Consider the following 15,266-nt stretch of genomic DNA (forward strand, 5'->3'; position numbering starts at 1 on the left):
AATCAATCAATGTATTACAACACATTAACAAGTCAAAAGGGAAAAATCAATTGATCATCTCAATAGATGCTGAAAAAGCATTTGACAAAATCCAACATCCCTTTTTGATAAAAACACTTCAAAAGGTAGGAATTGAAGGAAACTTCCTCAACATGATAAAGAGCATATATGAAAAACCCACAGCCAGCATAGTACTCAATGGAGAGAGACTGAAAGCCTTCCCTCTAAGATCAGGAAGAAGACAAGGATGCCCGCTATCACCACTGTTATTCAACATTGTGCTGGAAGTGCTAGCCAGGGCAATCCGGCAAGACAAAGAAATAAAAGGCATCCAAATTGGAAAAGAAGAAGTAAAACTGTCATTGTTTGCAGATGATATGATCTTATATCTAGAAAACCCTGAGAAATCGACGATACAGCTACTAGAGCTAATAAACAAATTTAGCAAAGTAGCGGGATATAAGGTTAATGCACATAAGTCAGTAATGTTTCTATATGCTAGAAATGAACAAACTGAAGAGACACTCAAGAAAAAGATACCATTTTCAATAGCAACTAAAAAAATCAAGTACCTAGGAATCAACTTAACCAAAGATGTAAAAGACCTATACAAAGAAAACTACATAACTCTACTTAAAGAAATAGAAGGGGACCTTAAAAGATGGAAAAATATTCCATGTTCATGGATAGGAAGACTAAATGTCATTAAGATGTCAATTCTACCCAAACTCATCTACAGATTCAATGCAATCCCAATCAAAATTCCAACAACCTACTTTGCAGACTTGGAAAAGCTAGTTATCAAATTTATTTGGAAAGGGAAGATGCCTCGAATTGCTAAAGACACTCTAAAAAAGAAAAACGAAGTGGGAGGACTTACACTCCCTGACTTTGAAGCTTATTATAAAGCCACAGTTGCCAAAACAGCATGGTACTGGCACAAAGATAGACATATAGATCAATGGAATCGAATTGAGAATTCAGAGATAGACCCTCAGATCTATGGCCGACTGATCTTTGATCAGGCCCCCAAAGTCACTGAACTGAGTCATAATGGTCTTTTCAACAAATGGGGCTGGGAGAGTTGGATATCCATATCCAAAAGAATGAAAGAGGATCCCTACCTCACCCCCTACACAAAAAGTAACTCAAAATGGACCAAAGATCTCAATATAAAAGAAAGTACCATAAAACTCCTAGAAGATAATGTAGGAAAACATCTTCAAGACCTTGTATTAGGCGGCCACTTCCTAGACTTTACACCCAAAGCACAAGCAACAAAAGAGAAAATAGATAAATGGGAACTCCTCAAGCTTAGAAGTTTCTGCACCTCAAAGGAATTTCTCAAAAAGGTAAAGAGGCAGCCAACTCAATGGGAAAAAATTTTTGGAAACCATGTATCTGACAAAAGACTGATATCTTGCATATATAAAGAAATCCTACAACTCAATGACAATAGTACAGTCGGCCCAATTATAAAATGGGCAAAAGATATGAAAAGACAGTTCTCTGAAGAGGAAATACAAATGGCCAAGAAACACATGAAAAAATGTTCAGCTTCACTAGCTATTAGAGAGATGCAAATTAAGACCACAATGAGATACCATCTAACACCGGTTAGAATGGCTGCCATTAAACAAACAGGAAACTACAAATACTGGAGGGGATGTGGAGAAATTGGAACTCTTATTCATTGTTGGTGGGACTGTATAATGGTTCAGCCACTCTGGAAGTCAGTCTGGCAGTTCCTTAGAAAACTAGATACAGAGTTACCATTCGACCCAGCGATTGCACTTCTCGGTATATACCCGGAAGATCGGAAAGCAGTGACACGAACAGGTATCTGCACGCCAATGTTCATAGCAGCATTATTCACAATTGCCAAAAGATGGAAACAACCCAAATGTCCTTCAACAGATGAGTGGATAAATAAAATGTGGTATATACACACGATGGAATACTACGCGGCAGTAAGAAGGAACGATCTCGTGAAACATATGACAACATGGATGAACCTTGAAGACATAATGCTAAGCGAAATAAGCCAGGCACAAAAAGAGAAATATTATATGCTACCACTAATGTGAACTTTGAAAAATATAAAACAAATGGCTTATAATGTAGAATGTAGGGGAACTAGCAATAGAGAGCAATTAAGGAAGGGGGAACAATAATCCAAGAAGAACAGATAAGCTATTTAACGTTCTGGGGATGCCCAGGAATGACTATGGTCTGTTAATTTCTGATGGATACAGTAGGTGCAAGTTCACAGAAATGTTGCTATATTAGGTAACTTTCTTGGGGTAAAGTAGGAACATGTTGGAAGTTAAGCAGTTATCTTAGGTTAGTTGTCGTTTTCTTACTCCCTTGTTATGGTCTCTTTAAAATGTTCTTTTATTGTATGTTTGTTTTCTTTTAAACTTTTTTTTTCATACAGTTGATTTAAAAAAGAAGGGAAAGTTAAAAAAAAAAAAAAAAAAAGGAAAAAAAAAAGATGCAGTGCCCCCTTGAGGAGCCTGTGGAGAATGCAGGGGTATTCGCCTACCCCACCTCCATGGTTGCTAACATGACCACAGACATAGGGGACTGGTGGTTTGATGGGTTGAGCCCTCTACCACAGGTTTTACCCTTGGGAAGACGGTTGCTGCAAAGGAGAGGCTAGGCCTCCCTATGGTTGTGCCTAAGAGCCTCCTCCCAAATGCCTCTTTGTTGCTCAGATGTGGCCCTGTCTCTCTAGCTAAGCCAACTTGAAAGGTGAAATCACTGCCCTCCCCCCTACGTGGGATCAGACACCCAGGGAAGTGAATCTCCCTGGCAACGTAGAATATGACTCCCGGGGAGGAATGTAGACCCGGCATCGTGGGACGGAGAACATCTTCTTGACCAAAAGGGGGATGTGAAAGGAAATGAAATAAGCTTCAGTGGCAGAGAGATTCCAAAACGAGCCGAGAGGTCACTCTGGAGGGCACTCTTACGCACACTTTAGACAACCCTTTTTAGGTTCTAAAGAATTGGGGTAGCTGGTGGTGGAGACCTGAAACTATCAAACTACAACCCAGAACCCATGAATCTCGAAGACAGTTGTATAAAAATGTAGCTTATGAGGGGTGACAATGGGACTGGGAAAGCCATAAGGACCACACTCCACTTTGTCTAGTTTATGGATGGATGAGTAGAAAAATAGGGGAAGGAAACAAACAGACAAAGGTACCCAGTGTTCTTTTTTACTTCAATTGCTCTTTTTCACTCTAATTATTATTCTTGTTATTCTTGTGTGTGTGCTAATGAAGGCTTCAGGGATTGATTTGGGTGATGAATGTACAACTATGTAATGGTACTGTGAACAATCGAAAGTACGATTTGTTTTGTATGACTGCGTGGTATATGAATATATCTCAATAAAATGAAGATTTAAAAAAAAAAAAAAAAAAAAAAAAAGACATAATGCTGAGCAAAATAAGCCAGGCACAAAAAGAGAGATATTGTATGTTACCACTAATGTGAATTCTGTGAAAAATGTACAATGTTTTATACTGTAGAATGTAGGGGACCTAGAGATACCAATTAGTGGAGGGGGAATGATAATCTAATAAGAACAGATAAACTATGGAGGGTAATCTCAATGTTATGGGAATGCTCAGGAATGATTATGGTTTGTAAACTTTCTTGGATATAGTAAGATCATGTTGGAAGCAATAGAGTTATTTTAGGTTTTTTTTTTTCTCTTATTCCTTTGTTTTCTTAGGGGTTGTTAATTTTCTTGGGGTATGGTAGGAACATGTTGGAAGCAATGTAGTTATTTTAGATTATTTGTTTTTCTTAATCCATTGCTTTGTTTGAAATGTTGTGGGGTTTTTTTGGTTGTTGTTTGCCTGTTTGTTTTTAATTTTTTGATAAACAAAGTTAAAAAATTGAAAAAAAATCAGTAGAAAAATGGGAGTAAAAACTAAATGACAAATAGGGTGGGATGGGGGGATGGTTTGGGTATTCTCTTTTCACTTTTATTTTTTATTCTTATTCTGATTCTTTCTGATGTAAGGAAAATGTTCAGAAATAGATTGTGGTGATGAACACATAACTATATGATCATACTGTGAACAGTTGATTGTATACCATGGATGACTGTATGGTTTGTGAATATATTTCAATAAAACTGAATTAAAAGAAAAAAATCAAAAAAAAAAAAGATATCATGAATTCTGGAGAGTTTGCCAACTGCTTTCTGTACTAGCTGTGTTGCTTGTTGCTGTGGATTGTGACTGTAGCGGTGACACTGCTTGTGTTAGTTCTCAGGGTTGCCTTGCATGAAGTCTCTAGCTGTTGCTGTGAGGTGTGGGTGTGCTGCCATTCTAGCTGCAGTTGTATGTGCAGTTGCTGTAGCTGAGAAGCAGAAAAGCCAGGAGAATTAAGCTGTCCTCCTGCAGAACATCTCATCCCTGATAACTGGCGATAAAAATTTACTTATAAGATCCATGGATTCCCTATTGCTTGCAGAATAAGAACTCAGAAAAGAAGAAAGTCCACCAGTAGAACTGCTGGTGAAGCATGAGGAACTCCTAATCTCCAGCCAGGATGAAACATTCTATGTACATGTGCCATACCACTCAAGTCATCTAAATCTCCAGGAGCTCTATGTTCAAGTGTAAGACAAGCTGCAAAGTCATCCACAGCCTGATTACAATCACCTCCAGGTAGCGCTGCAAAAATTGGACAAATCACTTCTGCTGATGGTTCCATGGGATCAGAAGTAACATGTTCTTGAAAAGATGTCTCCCTAGTGCCTCTATTATCCACAGGAGGGACAAGTAAAAGACAGTGGCTGCTCTATAGAGAAAGCTTCCCCATCAGAGTACAAATCAAAATTTTCCCTTGTTAATATGCACTGCATTGAATGGTCAGTTGTATGCCTTGTCTTGTACCACTTTCATAATAAGATACCTTACTTGTAGCAAATTAAACATTCATATCTGTGACATCAAAATTTTCCTTTTATCTTGGGGCTTGCCCTTATGAAGCTTGCTACTGAAAAGGAGAGGCTAAACCTACTTGTACCGGAGTCATCCCACAGAACCTTTTTTTTTGCCCAGATATGGCCTCTTTCTCTAAGTTTCTATTTTTCTATTCCATTGATTTATGTATCTATCCTTTCACCAATTCCACACTGTTCTGAATACCGTAGCTTTATAAGTCTTGCAATCAGGTAGTATGAATACTCCAATTTTGTTCTTTGTTTTCAAAATCATTTGGATCATTCTTGTTCCTTTGCCTTTCCATTTAAATGTTAGAAACAGCTTGTCAATAACTATGAAAAAAATTTGTTGGGATTTTGATGGTATTTGAAGAGAGAAAACAGTGACATTTTGACTATGTTGAGGCTTCCAATCCATGAACCCAGCTCTCCATTTATTCAGTTGTTTTATTATTTCTTTCATAATTATTTTGTATCATCAGCATACAGATCCTGCATATTTTGTTAGATTTATACCTAAGTATTTCTTGTGTTTTGGTACTATCATAAATGTTTACATTATAAAATATTATATTTTAAAATATTTTAATTCCAACTGTTCATTGCCATTAAACAAAAATGTAATTGTTTTTCTTATTTTGACCTTATATCCTGTGACCTTGCTAAACTCACTTATTCATTTTAAGAGTCTTTCTGCAGATTCCTTAGAACTTTCTACATAGAAAATCATGTCTTCTGAGAATAGATGACACTTGGGCTATTTAGAAAGAGGTTGTTTAATTCCAAATATTTGGAAATTCTCCATATATCTTTCTGTTATTGATTTCTACATGAATTCCATTATAATTGGAGAATATGCTTTGTAAGATATCAATTATTTTAAACTTGATAACTTTTTTTTTTTATAGCCCAGAATGTGTTCTATTTTGGTGAATGTCCCATGTGTACTTAGAAATAAAATGTATTCTGCTGTTAACAAAAAAAAAAAAAAAAAAAAGAAAAGAAAACCACAATAACTGAAATGAAAAATGCCCAGGCATGTTTGAAGAGCAGATTGGAGCTGGCAGGATAAAGAATCAGTGAACTTGAAATGAGTCGAGCTGATGAGCAGAAATACTAAAAGCAAAATAGCCTAAGACAGCAATGGGACATCAAGCACACAAACATATGCATTATGGAAGTCCCAGAAGAGGAAGAAAGAAAGAGTCAGAGGTAATAGTCAAAGAATTAATGACAGAGAACTTCCCAAACATAGCAGAAGATGTGAATATACACATCCAAGGAGCTCAGAGAACACCAAACAGGGTAAATATGAAGAAAAAACACACCCATCCACATATTGATTATAGTATCAAAGGGTAAGAGAGAAATTTGAAAGCTGAAGATTAAAGCAATGTGTTACATACAAGGGAGCCCCAATTACATTGAGTGCCACTTTTTCATCAAAAACCATGGAGGCAAGAAGGCAGTGGGATGAAATACTTAAAGTACTGAAGGAAAACAACTGCCAGCCAAGAGTTTTATACCTGGTGAGACTCTGTTTCAAAAATGAGGGAGAGATTAAAGACGTTCTTAGTTGAACAAAAGCCAAGGAAGTTCATCACCACTAGACCAGTCCTACAAGCAATGCTAAAGGGAGTTCTTCAGACCGAAAGGAAAGGACATTAGACAATGATTCAAAGCAGCATAAAGAAATAAAGACCTTCAGTGAAGGCAACCATTTGAGTAATTATAAATGCCAGTATTACTGTATTGTATTGTTTGGTATGTAACTCCACTTCTTACTTCCTACAGGGGCTAAAAAGAAAATTCATAAAAAGTAATGATAAATCTAGGATTTTGGACATACACTGTGCAAAGATATAAGTAGTAACAAGTTCAAAAAGTGGTGAGGGGACAGACAGGTATAGGAAAAGTATATATGCATACTACTGAAGTTAAGTTGGTATCAAATCAAATATGATTGTAATATATTTAGGATGTTAAATTTTAACTCATGGTAACCACAAGAAAAATAGGTGAAAAATATAGCCATGTAGAAGTCTGAAAGCACTCAGTATGGTACAACACACACAAAAAACAAGTATAAAAGCAGTCACTAACAGAAGTAAGAGACAAAAAAGGTATAAGACTTACAAAAGCTAAATAGCGAAATGTCAGAAGAAAGTCACGTAGTTTCAGTAGTGATTTCAAATGTTTAAGGGTTAAACTCTCCAGTCAAATGACAGAGATTGGCAGAATGGATAAAAAAGTGTGACACAACTATATATTGTCTACAAGAGACTCACCTTAAAGTAAAAGATACAAGTAGGATGAGGTGAAAGGATGGAGAAAAATATACCATGCAAGTAGTAACCAAAAGAGCACTGAGGTGGTTATATATCAATATCAGAGAAAATAAACTTCAAGTCAAAAATAGTTATGAGGAACAAAGATGGTCATTATACACTAATAAAAGGGAAAATTCAACAGGAAGTTATAACAATTATAAATATATATGCACCTAACAGCTGAGCTCCAAAATATATGAAGTAAATACTGACAGATTTGAAGGGAGAAATTGAGCATTCTATATAAACAGGAGGCTTTAGCACACCACTCTCAGTAATGGATAAAACACATAGTCAGAAGATCAATAAAGAAATACAGGACTGGAATGATTCACTAATCTGACTAGACCTAACAGGCACATATAGAACACTACACCTAACAGAAACAGAAAACACATTCTTCTTGTGTGCACATGGATCCTTCTCCAGGACAGACCATATTTTGGGTCACAAAATAAGTGTCAATAAATTTAAAAAATATTGAAATCATGCAATGTGTATTCTCTGACCACAACTGAAAGAAGCTAGAAATCAATAACAGAGAAAGAAATGGAAAATTCACAAATATGTTGAAATGAAACAACATTCTCTTTAAAAACCAATGGGTTAAAGAGGAAATCAGAAGCAAAATCAGGAACTATATTGAGGTGAATGAAAATGAAAATACAACAAACCAAAACATATGGGATGCAGTGAAGGCATTGCTCTAAGAGAAATGAATAGCTTTAAATGCTTAATTAAAAGAGAAGAAAGACTTCAAATCAGAGACTTAACCTCAAAACCAAAAGAACTAGAAAAAGAAGAATAAACCAAACCAAAAGTGAGCAGAAAGAAGAAAGTAAAAGATTGGAGCAGAGATAAATGATATAGAAAACAAAACAAAACAAGCATCCAACAGAGAAAATCAACAAAACCAAAAGTTGGAAAGAATAAAATAGGCAAACCTTTAGCAAGACTGACAAAGAAAAACATAGAGGATACAAATAAAGAAAACCCAAAATGAAAAGGGGGTCATTACTTCCAACCCTACTGAAATAAAAAAGGACTAAAAGAGGATACTATGAACAACTGTATGTCAATAAATTAAATAACCTAGATGAAATGGACAAATTATTAGAGACACACAAACTATGTACATTGACTCAAGAAGAAATAGAAAATCTCAACAAACCATTTACTAGTAAAGAGATTAAATCAGTAGTCAAAAACCTTCCAAAAAAAGAAAAGCCAAGAACCAGATGGCTTCACATGGGGAATTCTACCAAACATTCTAAGATGTAATTCCAATCCTCCTCAAACTTCCAAAAAATTGAAGAAGAGGGAACACTCTCCAACTCATTCTATGAGGCCAACATCACCCTCATACCAAAGCCAGATAAAGATACCAGAAGAAAACTATAGACCAATATCTCTTATGAACATAGATGCAAGACTCTTCAACAAAATACTAGCAAACTGAATTCAGTAGCATATTAAAAGAATTATACAGCATGATCAAGTGGGATTTATCCCTGTTATGCAAAATTGGTTCAACACTAAGAAAATCAACTAATGCAATATGCCACATTAACACAATGAAGGAAATAAAAAATTGCAGAAAAGACATTTCACAAAATACACTGTTTCTTAAAAAAACACTTAGAACACTAGGTATAGAAGGAAAATTCCTAGACATGATAAAGGGCATATCTGAAAAGCTCACAGCTAATATCCTACTTAATGCTGAAAGACTGAAAGATTTCCCTCTGAGGTCAGGAAGAAAATAAGGATGCCCACTGTTATACCTGTTATTAAACAACGTACTGGACGTTTTTGCCAGAGCAATTAGGAAAGAAAAAGAAATAAAAGCCATCTGAATTGGAAAGAAAGAAGTGAAACTTTCCCTATTTACAGATGATATGATCCTATATACAGAAAATCCTGAAAAATCCACAACAAAGCTCCTAGAGCTAATAAATGAAGACAGCAAAGTGGTGGGGTGCAAGATCAACACCCCAAAATCAGCAGTGTTTCTATACACAGCAGTGAACAATCAGAAGAAATCAAGAAAAAAATGTACTCACAATAGGAACTAAAAGAATCAAATATCTAGGAATAAATCTAACCAAGGATATAAAGGACTTGTACAAAGAAAACTACAAAACATTGCTTAAAGAAATTAAAGGAGACCTAAATAAATTGAAGGATATTCCATGTTCATGGATTGAAAGACTAAATATTGCTAAGATGTCAACACTATCCAAAGTAATTTATAGATTCAAAGCAATCCCAATAAAAATTCCAATAACCTTATTTGCAGAAATGGAAAAGCCAATCATCATATTTATATGACATATAAGGGTCCCCAAATAGCTAAAGTCATATTGAAAAAGAATAATGAAGTTGAAAGACTCACACTTCCCTATCTTAAAGCTTATTACAAAGTCACAGTAATCAAAACAGCATGGTTCTGGCACAAGACTGACATAGAGACCAATGGAATTGAATTGAGAGCTCAGAAATCAGCCCTCACATTAATGGCCAACTGATTTTTGACAAGGGGTCAAAGAACACTTGACTGGGAAAAAAATATTCTCTTCAACAAATGGTGCTGGATAACTGGATCTCCATTTGCAAGAAAAAGAAGGAGGATCCCTACCTCACACCATGCACAAAAAATCAACTTGTAGTGGATAAAATACCTCAATATAAGAGCAAGAACTATCCAACTCCCAGAATAAAATTAAGGGAAGCATCTTCAGGACCATGTGTTAGGCAATGGTTTCTTAGACTTTAAATCCAAAGCATGAGAAAAAAAAAGAACAAATAGATAACAGGTACTTCATCAAAATTAAAATCTTTTACTCCTCAAAGGACTTTATCATGAAAGTAAAATGACAGCCCATACAATGGGAGAAAATATTTAGAAACCACATACCCAATACGGTTTTAATATTCAGAATATATAAAGAAATCCTTCAACTTAACAACAAAAAGACAAACAACCCAATTTAAAAATGGGCAAAAGACTTGAACAGACATCTCTTCAAAGAAGATATACAAATGGCCAGAAAGCACATGAAAAAATGCTCAATATCATTCGTTATCAGGGAAATACAAATCAAAACCACAGTGACATGCCATTTCACACCCATCACAATGGCTGCTATTAAAAAAACAGAAATTAACAAGTGTTGGAGAGAATGCAGAGAAATAGGAACACTCCTTCATTGCTGGTGGCAATGCAAAACGATATAGCCACTGTGGAAGACAGTTTGGCAATTTCTCGGAAAGCTAAGTATTGAACTATCATATGACCCAGCAAATCCACTAGTAGGTATATACCCCAAAGAATTGAAAGCAGGGACTCAAACAGATATTTGCACACTGATGTTCATAGTGGTATTATTCACAAGTACAAAAAGATGGAAGCAACCCAAGTGTCCATCAACTATGAACAGATGAAATTGCTATATAGGTACAATGGAATATTATTATTCACCTGTAAAAAGAAATGAAATCCTGATATATGTGACAATATGAAAAAACCTTGAAGACATCATGTTGAGTGAAATAAGCCAGACACAAAAGGACAAATATTGTATGATCTCACTCTTTAGAAACAATTAGAATAAGCAGAATCATAGAGTCAGAATCGAGAATATAGTTTACCAGGGGATGAGGGATGGGGGTAGGAAGGGATAGGGCACAGAAAGTTAAGGCTTAAAATGTACAGAGTCCCTATTTGGAATGATAGAAATGATTTGGTAGTGGATGGAGGTGATGGTAGCACAACATTGTGAATGCAATTAACAGCACTGAAATATATATCTGAATATGATTAAAGGGGGAAATGTATTGTAACAGAATAAACATTTTTTAAAAAATCCATGGAACTATGCTACACAAACAGTAAACCATAAGTTAAATCATGGACTTTAATTAATAATAAAATTATAAGAATGCGCTATCATCATCTACTTCAAATGTTCTACACCAATGCAAGGTATTGGTGGTGGGGTGGTATATGGGAATCTTGTATTTTATACATGATTGATCTGTAAACCCATAACCTCACTAAAAAAAAAATTGACAAGGGAAATATGAGAATAAAAAATACTCTAAGCATCATATAAAATTCCTGACACCGTAGGAATATGATTTTTTTATTACTTCTGCTTTTTTATGGAAAAAGTTTAAAGCAGGATTTTTAGCTCCATCCAAGTATAATACTCTCAAAATTGAGGGAAGAGAAGATGAAGACTTTAAGCCATTTCTCCTTATTACCGTTCTCATTTCCTTTCCAGATGTTGGTTTTTACTCAGTTGTCACTCTTGCTTTCTCTTCTTCTATTTGATTTCATCCAACTAATCGTTATATTCTGCTTTATCATTAGTGACTGCTTACCTTTTCTTTCAAAAATATATGCAACAAGAAAAAATCATTTTAAACACATCATTTTTGAATGGGTAGTTATTGCTAACCATGTTAAACCTTCCAAACTGAGCTAGTAAATTGGGTACCATGTCATTGGGTGGCAGCATGAGACTCTATCTACATGATCATGTTGATACAACTAAAACATACATATTTTACATGATGCATAAGCTTGTAAAATAAAAATTCAGTCCTTATTAAAACAATTAAATTTGAGCAATACAACTGAATGTAACAGTGAAAAATTAATTTTTATTGCAACCCAAATTTGAACTAGATGCCCCTTGCAATTTAAAAATAAGCTAAATACAGCTCTATTTTGCTAATAGTGAATGATAAAAATTATTACTAAATAAGAATGTGGTAAATATTAATTTAGTAAGTAATAATGACTACCATTTGCTGAACATTTATTATGAGCCAAGGATTTCTAAATATTATCTGTAATGCTTACAAGTGGTGATAAGCAACTTTTTTTAATTGATTGTTCCTATCAGTAAAATGTTCTCGAGCAAGTATCTCCCATATAGGCTAGTTTGTATGGTAATTATATTCTTGTACAATTGTAATAACACATTATGTTTATTATAAAACATATTCAAAGGTTGAAATTTAAAATTATGAGAAAAAGTAAAGAGAAGTTCTCGTATTTTCTTCCAGTACCTCATAAATCATCTTTAGCCTCCCCTGGGAGAAAGGTCCCCCAGTTGAGGAAACTATGAACCATGCTGCATGGCAGACACCCCTGGTTGTCCCCGAATATTCATTCTCCTTTCTTTCCTTAGTGATGGGATTCTCAGTTTTTATGTGAATAGAGGAAGCCCAGAATAAAGACTACAGGTCTCAGCATCCCTTTGCAGCTAAGCGTGGCTTTATGCCTAAGTCCTGGCCCTTGGGATACGAGGGGAAAGTTTAAAAGTTTCCAGAAATGCCTTTAAAAGGGAGAGACTATGACCTTCCCTCTTCATTCCATCCAACCTACTGCTTGGAATTTCCTCATGGTGACAAGCCTTCTGGACTACGTGGATGAGGCAGCACCCTAGCATGGTAGGGAAAAAAAAAAAAAAAAAAGACAAAAGATGCTTGGGTCCCTTTAAGGCATTGTGGTTCTGAACAGACATTCTAGCTCTGGGCAACCCACCAATGGGCAGTTGTATGTGAGAGAAATTAACTTCTATCCTTAAAAATGCATGGCTATTTTGGTCTCTTTTATATGTAACTGAACTTATATCCTAAAATATACACCATGTAAGATAGTTGCTACTATCTCTGCTTATAGATGAGGAAAATGGTGAGAGAAGTTACATAATTTCCCCAAGGTAATCCAGCTAATATGTGGTAGAATCAAGGGTCTAAAGTCTACCCTCTTTCTGCTAAAGTAGGCAACCTCCTGCTAGTAAAGTATTACGGAAACAAGGAAGAAGGAGATATTAATTTTGCCTAGAGGGATTGACGAGGGCTTCCTGATAGAGGAAGCAGTTGAATGGGGTCTTAAAATATGGGTGTGCAGGAAAAGGCACTCTGGGCTAATGGAATAGGATGAACAAAGTCAAGGAGACAGGGAAGAATAGAAGTGGCTCAATGTGGTCCATTGCTGTTGGATGATCACTATTGTTTCTTTGGCTTTATTCATTCAATATATATTTCAGGGTGCCTACTATATATCAGGCACTTACTAGGCCCTAGAGATAGAGTGGTAAAAAAAAGATGTTAATAAATTTCCAAATATATGAGAAATATATTTGAAAACAGTACTATTAACAATGCCCTACAGAATAAAGTCCAAATCCTTTATCAGACAACCATGTCCTTCTCAGACTCAACCCTGCCTCTCCAATCTCATGCTATTATGTGTTCTAGACAAACAGAACTCAAAACTTATGAATTCCTACACCTCTGATTTTGCACATGCAGTTTCCTTTTCTTGGAATGTCTTTTACCTACTCTGCATGGGAGAGTCTTACTTATTCTCAAGAGCCAGATACAATTCTACCATTCTCTGATTCTCTTGAAAAGGATGGCTCCTTAAAGTGTACCCTGGTATAACAGTTTCTTCACATCTTCATTCATTATTTCAACCAGTCAGTCAGTCAGTCAGTAAAAATGTGCTTGGTTTCAGAGGTATGAGGGTGAGAAAGGTAAAGCATTTTTGGCCCTGTGTTTATGGAGTTTATACTCCAGGGAGAAAGGCCAACCATTAAAGAAATAGTTACAAAGCAGTGAGAAAACTTCTGTGAAAGGGAAGAAGAGTCTGCAGTGGAAGCCTACAACAGAACCACTACATATTATTTCTGCTTTCCAGAAGAAGCATCGTTTACCCAGAGCCTTTTAGGATGTGCAGGAGTGAGTCAGGCAGAGATAAGCAAGGGGTGTTTTAGCAGCATGTGTTTATCACTGTGCATTATCCACTTTTGTTACCATGTATTTCCTGCACTAGACCATGGGAGAGGATATTTTTAAAAGCATCCCAAGTAATTTTAAAACACAACCAGGATTAAACACTGGTACAGATTTATACTAAATGTCTTACTATTGTGCTTTAGTGAATCCCTACAGCTTTTATTTGGTCCTTGCTTTTTGCAGTATTTCCTACCCTTTCTTACCCTTCAGTTTAAGATTCAGAAGCTGTTTAAAGTCCCATTGGCTTGTTAAAGTGTCCTGTAAATCATAAAGCAGCGTCTCTCAAACTTTAGTGTGCCTAAGATACACCAGAGTGCTTGTAAAAACAATTTCCTTGGCTCTACCCTCAGAGATTCCGATTTGGTAGGCATGGAGTGGAGTTGGAGATACTGCAATTCCAACAGTCTGCCAGGTTAGGTTGAGGCTACCAGTTCACAGATCACACTTTGAGTAGTAGCATTGCTGTAGAGAAACTATAAAAGTATTTCTTGGGATTATTTTCCTCTTGTTCTTAAACCTGATCTGCCAGGCTGAGCTCCTTGGAACAAGAGTGGCTTCTTTGCCCAGGTATATGAAGTATGTGCCTTCGGAAGAACCATCCCCAGAAAGATGGGCCTGTGTGGTGACCCCCACCCACCAATCACACTCTGCACTTGGACAATGTTGTATTTTCCCATTGCCTCCTAGTTTAGGTCCCAAATGACAAGCCCAAGTACAGGTTTCCCAGTGGATGAAGAGTTATGAGTAGAATAGCCAGAAAATCTCCCCCTCCCCCAATAACGGCACCATAGGGCAAAAAAACTTGCAGTAGGTTTGTGAATAGGTAATTAAATCAGGTCTTCTGTTTATTTTTCTATTTTTTTGAAAGAATCATCTCAGTCTAACCAGGAGTTTTAAAATTTCACAATAAGAAAATGGTGGGAGAATCAATGAACTTTTTAAAAAGTTTTCAGTAACCACTGGCAAATGTCTCTATTTGTGTCATGTAACAGAGTCTTGAAAGTCAACAACTTTTAAGGGTGATGATATAGGCACAGTGTCTTGAACATAAATATACCCCAAAATTCCACAGGATAGCATGGACTGTTTAGAATATTTGAAAATATCCAACTCTAAAAAGGAGGAAATGAAGCCAACTTGCAAAAGTAGGG

General features: G+C 35.9%; 1 protein-coding gene and 1 pseudogene across 16 annotated transcripts in view; both read right to left on the minus strand.

The window, feature by feature from the left end:
* Nucleotides 1-15,266, minus strand: part of DLG2 (discs large MAGUK scaffold protein 2) — a 2,332,374-nt gene that overhangs the window by 769,604 nt on the left and 1,547,504 nt on the right. The gene's annotated exons all lie outside the window — the stretch shown is intronic.
* On the minus strand, nucleotides 4,173-4,991 carry LOC119535865 (annotated as a pseudogene).

The sequence above is a fragment of the Choloepus didactylus genome, chromosome 6, assembly GCF_015220235.1.
Source record: "Choloepus didactylus isolate mChoDid1 chromosome 6, mChoDid1.pri, whole genome shotgun sequence".
In the NCBI taxonomy this organism is placed as follows: domain Eukaryota; kingdom Metazoa; phylum Chordata; class Mammalia; order Pilosa; family Megalonychidae; genus Choloepus; species Choloepus didactylus.